Here is an 11,290-nt window from a genome sequence, read left to right on the forward strand (position 1 = left end):
GGCTCTTCACCCAAGTCAAAATGACCCCACTAGTAAACACTGGGAATTGATGTAGGCCATTAAGGCAGCTACAAGAGTGCAAGTAAAGACACACAAGAAAGCATTACAGATGGCTTCAGAAAGGGTCAGGGACAATGGATTAGGTGTGGTTAAGGGGAAGGTGTTTTGAGTGTGACTAAAGGCAATGTGTCCTTTACTGTAATAATTTTAACAACATTTAAACATTCACTGTATTTTTTCTCACACTTCAAAAAATTCATTAAATGAGAGGTAAGAAAGAATTAGCAGCAACAGGTTCTTACTGGATTAAAACTCTTTGGAATAAGCCCTTGTCTCTGTCACTCAACTTTCTGACACGTTAGATCAGATTCATCACAGAATCTCTCGGGTTGGAAGAGCCAAGATTACTACCAAGCCCAAATCCCTATCACTCAGTGCTAGATGGTTAGGAGGTAAACAGCGTTCCTCAGAATCATTCATCACATTTCTTCTCGACATTTTCAAATAGAGTTGTGACAGCAAGGCAAACTGTGTGCTGTGGGCTTAGGAGAACAGATGGTGTCAAAAAAATCTCGCATGTGATAGAAAAACATGATATGGTCCTATCTAGCACGGGGAGGAGCAGGAACAGTGTGTGATAAATATCTCCTCCTCCCAGTGGCGAGGGTGGGAAGAGAGAAGATGGAGTGGTGTAGCAACAGCACACTGCTTTGTGGACAGGTCTACTCTGATGCCTCTCTGGAATTTTTTCCCCTTGCTCTAACACATGCTGCATTTTATTAAATGCTCTTTGAACACATGTTTCTGGGAGGTATACTAGGAATTCTTTTCATGAGTTGGTTGAAAAGTTTCAGACATTTTCAGGTATGGCCAAAGAATGGGGACATCTAAAAAGAAGGTCAAATATTTATTCAAACTGCCATTATGTATCAATAACACTGAATTTATTGACTAGCAATTATTGACCCTCAAATCCCTGACTACAGCGAAAAGCTTTAAGAGCAGTAGCATGTGAAGTGTTCACAGCAACACTCTGACATAGGTGTTAGGGTAGTCCCCATTTTGTCTATAAGGAAAATAGCTTAAAGGGGCCTGGGAGTCACCTACCCCTAGCAAAGGAGGCCTTTAACTAGGAAGGTGCAATTCTAGATTGTATGTGCTCTAACGTTAGGTTATATGTGCTGATTAACTTGCTACAGAAATAATAAATTATAGAATTAAATAAGCAAAACATATTCGATGATCACTGTGTTCAAGGATGTAATATTGTTCATTAGAAGAGGAACTTAAAAGGAGGGAATTGAAATGTGTTGTGTACATATACCAATTCCTTACGGTGAATGTAATCATTGTGTACTGCAAACTTGTACTGATAAAGGTAAAAAAGAAAAACACAAAAAAGCAAACAACAACAAAAATATTGCACCTGAGAGTGCATTTCAGGTTTAACTGAAATTTTCTCATGTTCCTAATTTGAATAATAGCAACATTCAAGTTGGATATCTAGTCTGGTTTCACAAGGAATATGTTTTATTTTCCTTACAGGAAATATCACAAGGGTTTAGAAATGTCAAAATGCTAGAACAGTTTTCCTGATTTTGAACATAGGATGGTATCATATTAGACTCACCAGAGGAAAGGAAGAAAGCTGTATTGGGTAACCCTGGTTCCTTCTGTGTTTCTTTTTATTTCTGCATGAGTTCTATGTGCTAGGCTCTGAGAACAGACATGTGGGCAATACACAGATGAGGAAAAAAAAGCACAATGTCTCTCCCTGTAGATATTATCCTTTTGCTTTTCTGCAAGGGAATAAAAGATCGCAAGATCTTACCCTATTCAATAGCAGAGTGTATTCATTACATTAACACTCATCCTTAAGGAAAATCTTTTGGTTTGTATGTACCCCTAAATACATTTATATATTGTCTTAAATTCACAGACATTAGTGATGCAGTGTGTAATGGCTGACTGTCTTGATTCAGAAAGATAAGAGAGTCACAGTTTTACTGAATGACCCAGAATAAGTTGCTACACTTCTTCAACCTTATTTAACAATTTAGAAAATGACCCTCTTCCCTCTCCTCTCTGCGGGCAAGCCACAGATGCAAAGTCATTTTCCCCATAAAGATGCATCTGTCCTGGAGTTGAAAAGCACCTGAAAGACTCTGAAGAGCTGCTTTGGAAGAATGCAGTGTTCCCCTTCACTGACTACCAGGGCTAGGCACCTACTTTCTGTTAAGTGGGAATGCCGTTCTAAGTTCTGCCTATCTTGCTAAGATCCAGCGGGGAGGATGTGACAATTCTCCATGGATTTAAGGGTTTCTACTTGAACACAGTTTAAATCTGAGTCACTGAGTTGAAGTACAGTAACTTTTTTTATTTCACATTGTGTGCCTCTATGTCTTGTAATATTGGATGAGATTTAATAAGGTGGTGCTATGAGTTATTCTCTGAATTCAGAGTCCCCTGTAAAAGAATGCCTTCTTTCATACAGTTTTTGATGTGTAACCAGGTGGAAATGCATGCATTGTCACTGCTTAGTGAAGAAGTCCATGCAGTAAAATAAGGTAACACTCAAACTTCTGTCCCTCCTCACTGTTTTAGGAGTGATGTCCATCAGTCTTAGCACCGAGTCCCCGAACCAGCCTGCAGATTACAGCATATGCTCAGCAGGGAGCTGTTCCCTTGTCAACAGTGAGCATTAGTACAGCAGTCGGACTGGAAGGAACAGCCTTTGTCTGTTAGGAAGCCTGCAGAGCTCGGTTGCCAGGCAACCCAGTCTGGAGGCAGCAACCGGTGTGTACCAGGAGGGAATGGGGCGGGGGTGTCTGGAAAAGGGGGAGAAACAATTCTTCTTTCAGAATCTGCTGAGGCGGGAGAGAAAAAAGCCAATTGTACTGTCTACCACCTAGGTACAGAAGCGGCGCGTATGTGGAATGAAGTTGTACATTTTAGCATCAAGGTGCTAGATGCCAGAACTCACAGATAACTGTACTATCATCTGGAAAATTGTGTGACCTTGAGTGGGAGATTTTCTCCAGCCCCAGCTTCTGTGACAGTAGCAAAAACCAAAGAACCAGTACAAGCAACCAAAGAACCAGTATACCCACTGGAGCCAACACATATCCCCTTAAATCAGAGAGGCACCGAGGCGAGTCTGATCTTTGCATATATTCTCTTACCATGAAGAAACAGAAAAAAATGTCTTACTAACCACCCTGGAATAAATGATTTTGAGGGTTCCTTAATCCTAGTTTTCTACACATAGATACACTTAAATATTTATACCACTAAGAACATACAAAATGTGGGTATGGAGGAAGTTGTCTTTCATATGGCCAAGCTTTTTATAACTCTTCTACACCAAAATATGCTCTCCACTAGCCTCTCAGCACATCTAAAAGGCATACTTTTGGGGGATTAAGGCACAGACTACTCTTGAGCCAACTGGAAGGGCCAAAATATTAAGTCAATATTCACTAATTCTCAGTTTAAGCCCGACAGTTAATTTGAACTCTTAGGAATGTGATACTTCTCAGGGAAATTTGCTGTGGACAGACATGGAGGGCTGACTGTTGGACCAAGGCTGCCACTTGCAGACCTGTGAGAATGGAGAAATTACAGAGAAAAGGGAAGACATTATAAGATTTGAACACAGATAGGTAGAGATTTGATGCAGGACTTTTGCACTCGTTTTAGCTGTTAACCTTGGAGATGATCCTTTAATTCTTTGATACACAGTGTGCTCATAGGTACTTGGGAACAATGATACTATTTACATATAAGAGCCACCATGAGTTATAAATGGAATAATATAGAGGGTAAACCCAGCATGGGGCCTGACACATTTGTAAATAATGAATAGCTGCTAATGAGCTACTCTGTGTAGGTATCCGGGACAGTGTCACAGAATAAAACTGAATGCTATGATAAAGCAGGCATGCACGCACACACACACACACACACACACACACACACACACACACAAAGACAAAAGCAGCAGAGAAACACAGCTCAGGGGCAACCTGCTGGCACAGAAAAGTACTGTAGCTGATGTTGGGAGCCCAAGCTTGTGGGAAAGTCCGGGTTATCACCAGAGACTGGACGTTCTCTGAATCCCTGGTCACAATCAATGATCGCAGCTGAGACGTGGCCCCAAAGAGTGCCAAAGACCATCTCCCAAGCAGCATAGATGTATGTACTGCAGAGACTACATGAAACAGCTCCAGATCCAGAATTCTCCTACTTGGAATGATCGACTGTGCAGACAGCACCAACCTCAGAGTAGCTGTAGGACTTCTTAACTCCTGGATCTGTGCCTCATCCTCTGAGTGTCCTACTTCCCATAAGGCACATTTGTGGATTCTTTCCTACTATACAGGCCTCGCTCTAAACAATGTCTGTCTTTTGTCTCTCTGAGCTCTGATCTCATAACCAATAGCAAGAACAGGTTGTTCTAGATGATCTCTAAATCTTCACCAGCTCTGGTCTTTTATGCATTTTTCTGATATATTTCTTAAGTGTTGTAACTTTCCATCATTTACCAGATTCTATTGAGTGCTGACAGGGTCCCAGGCTCTGACACGGGCACTGAAGATATACGCACTAGAAACAAGGTGGCAAAGCACATTCTCAGGAGGCCTGTGATGCTGAGGTGGAAGTAATCAGATAAGTAAGAATGGTTGCTTGACACGACTATATAGTCTCTTTCATAGTGGTATAACAGAATACCTCAGTTCTTAAGGGTGGGAAGCCCAAGGTTGAAGGGCTGGCACGTGATGAGTGCTTTCTTCTGTGCTGTGCTGTGGGGAATGGAAAACCCAAGCTGAAAGGGCAGCAGGGTGAGAGCATGGGAGTGTACAGCAGAAGGAAGGAGCCCAGACTTCTCTTTCTGTCTGGAATCCTCTCCCGCAATAACGAGCCCACTCTCCTGATATCAGCGTTCCTGCGTTCGAGAAAGCAGGGCCCTCGTGGCCTGAGCACTTAGCAGCTCCCCTCCCAACTCCGGTGCACTGGGGACTAAGTGTCCAGCCTACGAAGTTGCAGAGGACGCCTTCCAAACACAGCTGTAGTAAATGCTATGAAGTACTTTAAAACACAGAGGGACTGTTTCAGGATAGTGCAATAGCCACCCAACGTATACCACCAAAACAGTGACTTGTTAACATTCGTTAATCTCTGGGTTGAGTGGACTCAGCTGCGCAGCCCTCTTCTTCCATGTGCTCTACTCAGAGGTACTCAGCTACTGTGCTTGGAGCAGGAGTGGCCAGAAGATTGGGTTGGGACACTCAGCAGATCATACACAAGGCCTTGTGGGCTATAGCAAGATTTTTGATTTTTTTTTTTTTTTGTAGAGGCACTGAAACACAATTACCATGTTTAAGAAAGAGAGTGAAGTCATATGGTTTATGTGACAGAAACAAAAGCCAGACTTCTTTGGGAAGGAAGGATGTGAAGAAAATTGGCCCAGCCTGTAGTCAGGAAAATAAAAAGGCCCATGCTCCACTGAGAAGTTTAAATGAAAACAACTAGATGCGATGTGTTATCCTTGAATGGAAGAAAATAGCTGCAAAGATATTTGAGAATAATTAGAGAATTTAAAACATACAGAAATGGAGAGGTAACATTATCCATTGGAAGACCATTATAAAATAGCAGGGATACTTTGCTTTTATGGTTGGATTAAAAGAAAAACGATAAATGTATACAATACAAGCATGCATAAAGCTTCATGTTAAAGTGTGAATCTTACTGGTGATCTCAGAAGTATAGTGTTTCTATTTGCTTAGGGGTAATGAGTGTGATAAGGACACAATAAGAAAACTAGGAGAATAGGTAGGAAGCTCTCACAGGTGAGGGAAAATGGTTACTTTCAAAAGTTAACTGCATCGCACTTGTCACGATAAGTAGATATGTAGGGAATATTTTAGAAGTGCAGAGATGGGGACCTGCTGATGAATTATCTATTCTAAAAGAGGTAAAAGAAAGTGAAATGACTTATTTTAGGCTTGAGAAATAGAGAGAAGTTGACATATCCTGAGATGAGGAAGACCAGATAACTATGGCTTGAGTAGCTTTCTCAGAGAAAGGGTGAGAAGTAGAAAGATACTCTGAAGGGTCGGGTGAGAGGACTTACACCACTTGAAGTTTCTCTTCTTCATGGGTGTGTTCCTATTGGCCCTTAGAGTTCTATTCAGCTCAAACATTCTGAAGCATATCGAAAAGAAATTTTGGCTAAGAGGAGGCTAGACAAATAAAGACATTTCCTGAGTAATTCTCCTGGGATACTAGGTAGAATACAAATAATATTCTATAGGATGCTCTTTGGAGTAATGGTTGCCTTATTAGGAAGTCAGTGCAACCCTTGAGATGATGCAGAGAAAAGTAATCCAACTTCTTACCAGGCTGTGGAAGGACAAAGGAAGTATAGACATTGCTATGCCCAGGTAGTGAATTCAGATTCTTTGGTGAAGGACTGTCAATGTAAACATTCATTGATAGAGACAAGATCATTTCCCTAGCTTCTCTCAGTTACAGTATGTGCAATCTTCAGTTTACACAAACTCATATTATCTACCTGAGGATGGATTTATTGTGATAAAGCACAACTTTGTAGATTACCTGGAAGATTCCGTTACCTGAAATTAAAAAGATGTGACTTTTATGTTTATAGTAATAAAAAAAAGTTTGGTTAGATGTGAATATGGGTTTCCAAAATAGTAGGTCAAGACTAGAACAGGTGACTCTTTAAGGGGCAATCCACCATTTGAAGCTAGTTTTTCAGTGAAATAAATCAGACCTGCAGGTGTAAGCAACATATTGTCTCACTAGTGTAAGAAACTGAAAGACTGAATAAAAATTAGGAGGTATCATAGACATTGTGAAATGAAAGGAAACTGCTCAAAAGTAAAGAGCAACTGGGATGAGGAAAAAGAGAAAAAATAAAGGAGGGGAAAATTATGTATATACAGAATAGTTAACATAGTTGTACTACTGACTTATATGGCTTTATTGAAAGAAACAGGTAATGATTAATTATTTGATCAATCTTGCATGTCTCTATTTGTTTTCCTGAGTAACCACTTTGAAGACATCAATATGTAATACAACAATGATTGTTAATTCCCTGTCACCTTGTCTGTAATTCAGTATTGCTTGTACTATTTTGTGCTATTTTAAGAGGTTGTTTGTCAATATGTTTTTGTTCTTTTACTTTTAAAATTTAAAAAAATGTAAAGCAAAAATAAGTAGATTCTCAAAAGGTAACTTCACCCAGTGTATTTCTTTTTGGCCTGATCCATAACTAGTTTACCCAGATGCTTCACAGCTGAATCAAGCCAGATGGTTCTGTGAAACAGCCAAACTGAGCATTTCAGATGTGCTACAAATGTGGATCCTGGAGATCTCAAACACCCCACTAAGTAGGAAATCTGAGAGGCCAATTACAGAAGTTTAGGGAATGTAAGAATTAAGACAGTAGGGTAAAATGTTAGGTTGTAAGCAGGTGTGGATTTTAAAGGAAAAACAATTCTCAGCCTTCAACTATAAGTCAGCATGTTTCTTCATTAATGTTCATCTGATTTTTATGTTTTTTTTTATGTGCACTGTATGAACAAAGCTCTTGCTGTACAGGCTTTCAGTGTTCTTAAGAAGTAATTTCCCAGTGGGAAGAAGAGAATACATAAAACACTTGGTTGTCTTAACAGCCTATAAGAAATATTTGAGCATATAGTCTAAAGGTTGGCTTTTTATTTCTACCATAAGTAGACTATTATAGCTAAATTAAAACTGTTTTAAATATCTGCACTAAAAAACTACCCATGTAAGATAATATTTTTCCAGACTATGTCATTCAGAGCCATAAAGACAACATTTCATTCCATAGTTATGAAATACAGGCTTGGAGACAACTCTGCACCTAGAATGCATGGTGATGATCTTTAAGATCAATATCTATAGTCTGTTGTGGAGGAGGTATTACTCAGCGGCTTTGAAAAATCTTCCATAAAGTGAGTTTAAATATTAGAAGTCTAAGAGTTGTGGGAAATAAAATAGATAGACAAGAGCCTGAGGGAGTTCGCAGAAGTTATCCTACCTATAGGGACCAAGATGTTTCTGTCTGGTTTCCATGGTGAAAGAAGGACCAATAAATATTGCAGAGTTCAGTCCTGTCAGCCAGAGCTATTCTTATTTAATATAACTACCCTAATTCTAAATTTTGCATTTTCTTTGCATGCCTGGAATCTGTCTTCTTGCATGGACTTGAACGTATATAACATGCTTGAATGTTCCTCTACTGTAACCATTTACCTTGAATTCACCTTCAGCGGATAGGCTGCATCTTAACAAACCATCCACATGGAGAACAATAGGAGGACACTTAAAAGGCAACGTAAATAACTTGTTATAGCTCTAACAACATAATATTTATATGTGGTATGATCAACAAATATGTTTAAATTTTAAGAAGCTGTTATTTTAAAAAACGTAGTTTCATTAATTCATTTTACAGTACTCAGAAAACACATCTTTCTTTGCAATGTGCATTTTAGTGTAATAAGTTTTTAAAATGTAAACATTCACCATATCTTTCAATCATCCCTGGTAGACTTCTCCTTACACTGATGGGAGAATCTGAGGTGAGAAAAGACGAGGTCATGTAGAAGGAGAGAAAGAGTTATTTTTGGTCTCTTGTAGTCTAAGTTAAGTTTGATTTCTAGTCTACCATTCTAACCGAAAGTTTTAACCTGAGGGATTGAGACACAATCTGAATATGATAGGGAAAATCAGGGTAAACTTCTGGGAAGACGTGAGTGTCAAAGGCAGTCAAAGTTAAAAGATGGACCAAGAGTCTTAATGAGAGCATTTTCAACTACACTGAGCTTCACATATGGATGAAAACTCAAACCTTGCATTTTGAGGAGAAAATCCTAAGTCTGTCAGTTGAAATTCTTTTCATCCTTAGAACGGTAATGTTATTTTCTACCACAGAATGCTTTCCTATATGGTGGGTGGTCTGGACACCATACCTAATTTAACCTTTCAATGAATGTATTTCTTCAAATACAGTATCTTTGTTGACAGTGATTAAATGCCTGGTTGACACCAGACATCCAAGAATTGAGGAACACACATTAGGTGCCATGGATTCAGTTAGCAATCAAAGATAACTGCCGGATAAATAATGACCAGAGTTGATTTATTTTCAGCATGAATGAGCAGTTGCTATGTGAATTGTGATTCCTGTATTTGTCCTCCTCACGAGCTTGCCAGCACACTCCAGAGGCATCTGTCTGAGGCCTTTCAGAGATTGGTTTTTAAATTCCTACTGCTGCTTAACGATCAGCCCTTTTGGATGCCAAATTGCATTTTCTTCTCTCTCATCTTTCCTCCTCCACTGTGCATTTGGTTTTTGTTTTCCTAGCTGGTATGGCATCTGTTACCGGAGAAGTGCTGGGTGCTATAATACCAGAAGAGGAGGATTTGTCAACAGTAAGAACCCAGGCCCATACCCACCGGTCTTCTCTATCTCAACAGCATTGTTTGACAAACTGGAAACATGGCTGTGGCTCTGGACACCCGGGGAGAGTCCCATGAAGTCATGCTCTTCACATTGATTCTGCTTGTCTTCTCAGTCAAAAGTGAGGCTGGGAGGTCTGCTTTCCCCACTCCGCACTGCCTCACCACTTAGTTCAGATCTCTGAGCTAGAGTTGCATGAAAGTTTGAGCCATACTGGTGACAGAGTGGAGTTTATCTTACACTATGTTGATCATAAATGAATGAAGTAAAAGTACAAATATAAACGCCTGAGACAGGAGTGACTGGCAGAGAAACTGTATATAGTCAGGTACTGATGGAACCAGTGCTAACCAGGGGCCTACATGATGACTGTTAGCTCTAGTTATGGGTTAAATGTGAAGTGTCCCTGACGACTCATGCCTGGAATGCCTGATTCCAAGAGCAGCAGTGTCTGAAAAGGGTGTAGAGGGCTGACTGGATCAGGAGAGTATGAACCTCACTGATGGATTAATCTGAGTTGATAGCTCAATGGGCTTATTAAAAATTGGTCCAATGTGGATGAAGCAAGCCTCTGGGACCATGTCTTCAAAAGGTATATTTTGTCCCTAAGCCACCACCTTGCTGGCTTGTCCTCACTCTCTCTGCTCCCAGCTGCCATGACCTGAGCAGCCTTTCTTCACCACCCCATGCTGCCATTTTGTTCTGCTTACCTCAGACCCACAGCAACGGAACCAGACAACCAAGCCTGAAACAGCTGAGGTGGTGAGCCACAGTCAACCTTTTCTCTTCTCAGTTTTCTTCCATGCATTTTGTTGCACCAATAGAAAGCTGACAGAGTTTTCTTTTACAAAGAACAGTACTTAGAGGCTTAAGTGAGGCCTAGGAAGAGTCACTGCTTTAACCCAAGCCTTCATAGCCTTTATCTGCAACTCTATACCTTTCTTTACTATGCTGCAATTCTCTCTATATCAAATGTCTACCTCTGCTCCTCCAATTAAATTTCTAAGTAACCAGCATCCCATCTTCTGCAGTGATCCAGGAATTCCCAGTGATTCCAGGTCCAGGGAGAGCTTGTTTGGGATCCTAACGGATTTCTCTTCTCCTTCAAGATTTTCTATTCCTCCTGTGATCTTTTAGAGTACCTGTTAATGTGTCAGCATACTAGTGACCTTAAACTAGTTATCAGACATACTGTCTTTTTTCTTTTGGGTGTTGTTTTGTTTTGTTTGAGACCAAACAAACTACTCCTATGTAGTTCAGGATGTCCTCAAACTCACTGCTGTCCTCCTGCTTTAGCCTGCAGAGCACTGGGATTATAGGTGTGTACCACCACACCTGGCTTCAACTGTCTTTGTGGGAGTTTTTAGAGTAATAATAGGAATGAGTGTTCTCAATGTGAAATATATTAATCTAAAAAAGTAACTTTAATTTCTCTCCACTTTCCTTACTTAGAAATGAGAAATAAGTTCAATGGGCAAACTTTGTGGCTTGGTAGATTTTGGATCAAATGGTAGGAGCGGCCAGGTATGATGGAGGCATGATTGTAAAGCCATTACTCAAAAAGCTAAGGAAGGGGCTGGGGATTTAGCAGGGGCTGGGGATTTAGCTCAGCGGCAAAGCGCCTGCCTGGCAAGTGCAAGGTCGTGAGTTCGGTTCCCGGTACCGGAGAAAAAGCCAATAAACACCCGAAGGGCATCTGCTGCACTTTGTCTACAGAACACTTTGAAAACTGTTTACCTAGTCCAGGGAAAAAAAAAAAAAAAACAACTA

This window comes from Chinchilla lanigera, unplaced genomic scaffold, assembly GCF_000276665.1.
Source record: "Chinchilla lanigera isolate Chin_1 unplaced genomic scaffold, ChiLan1.0 scaffold00007, whole genome shotgun sequence".
NCBI lineage: Eukaryota > Metazoa > Chordata > Mammalia > Rodentia > Chinchillidae > Chinchilla > Chinchilla lanigera.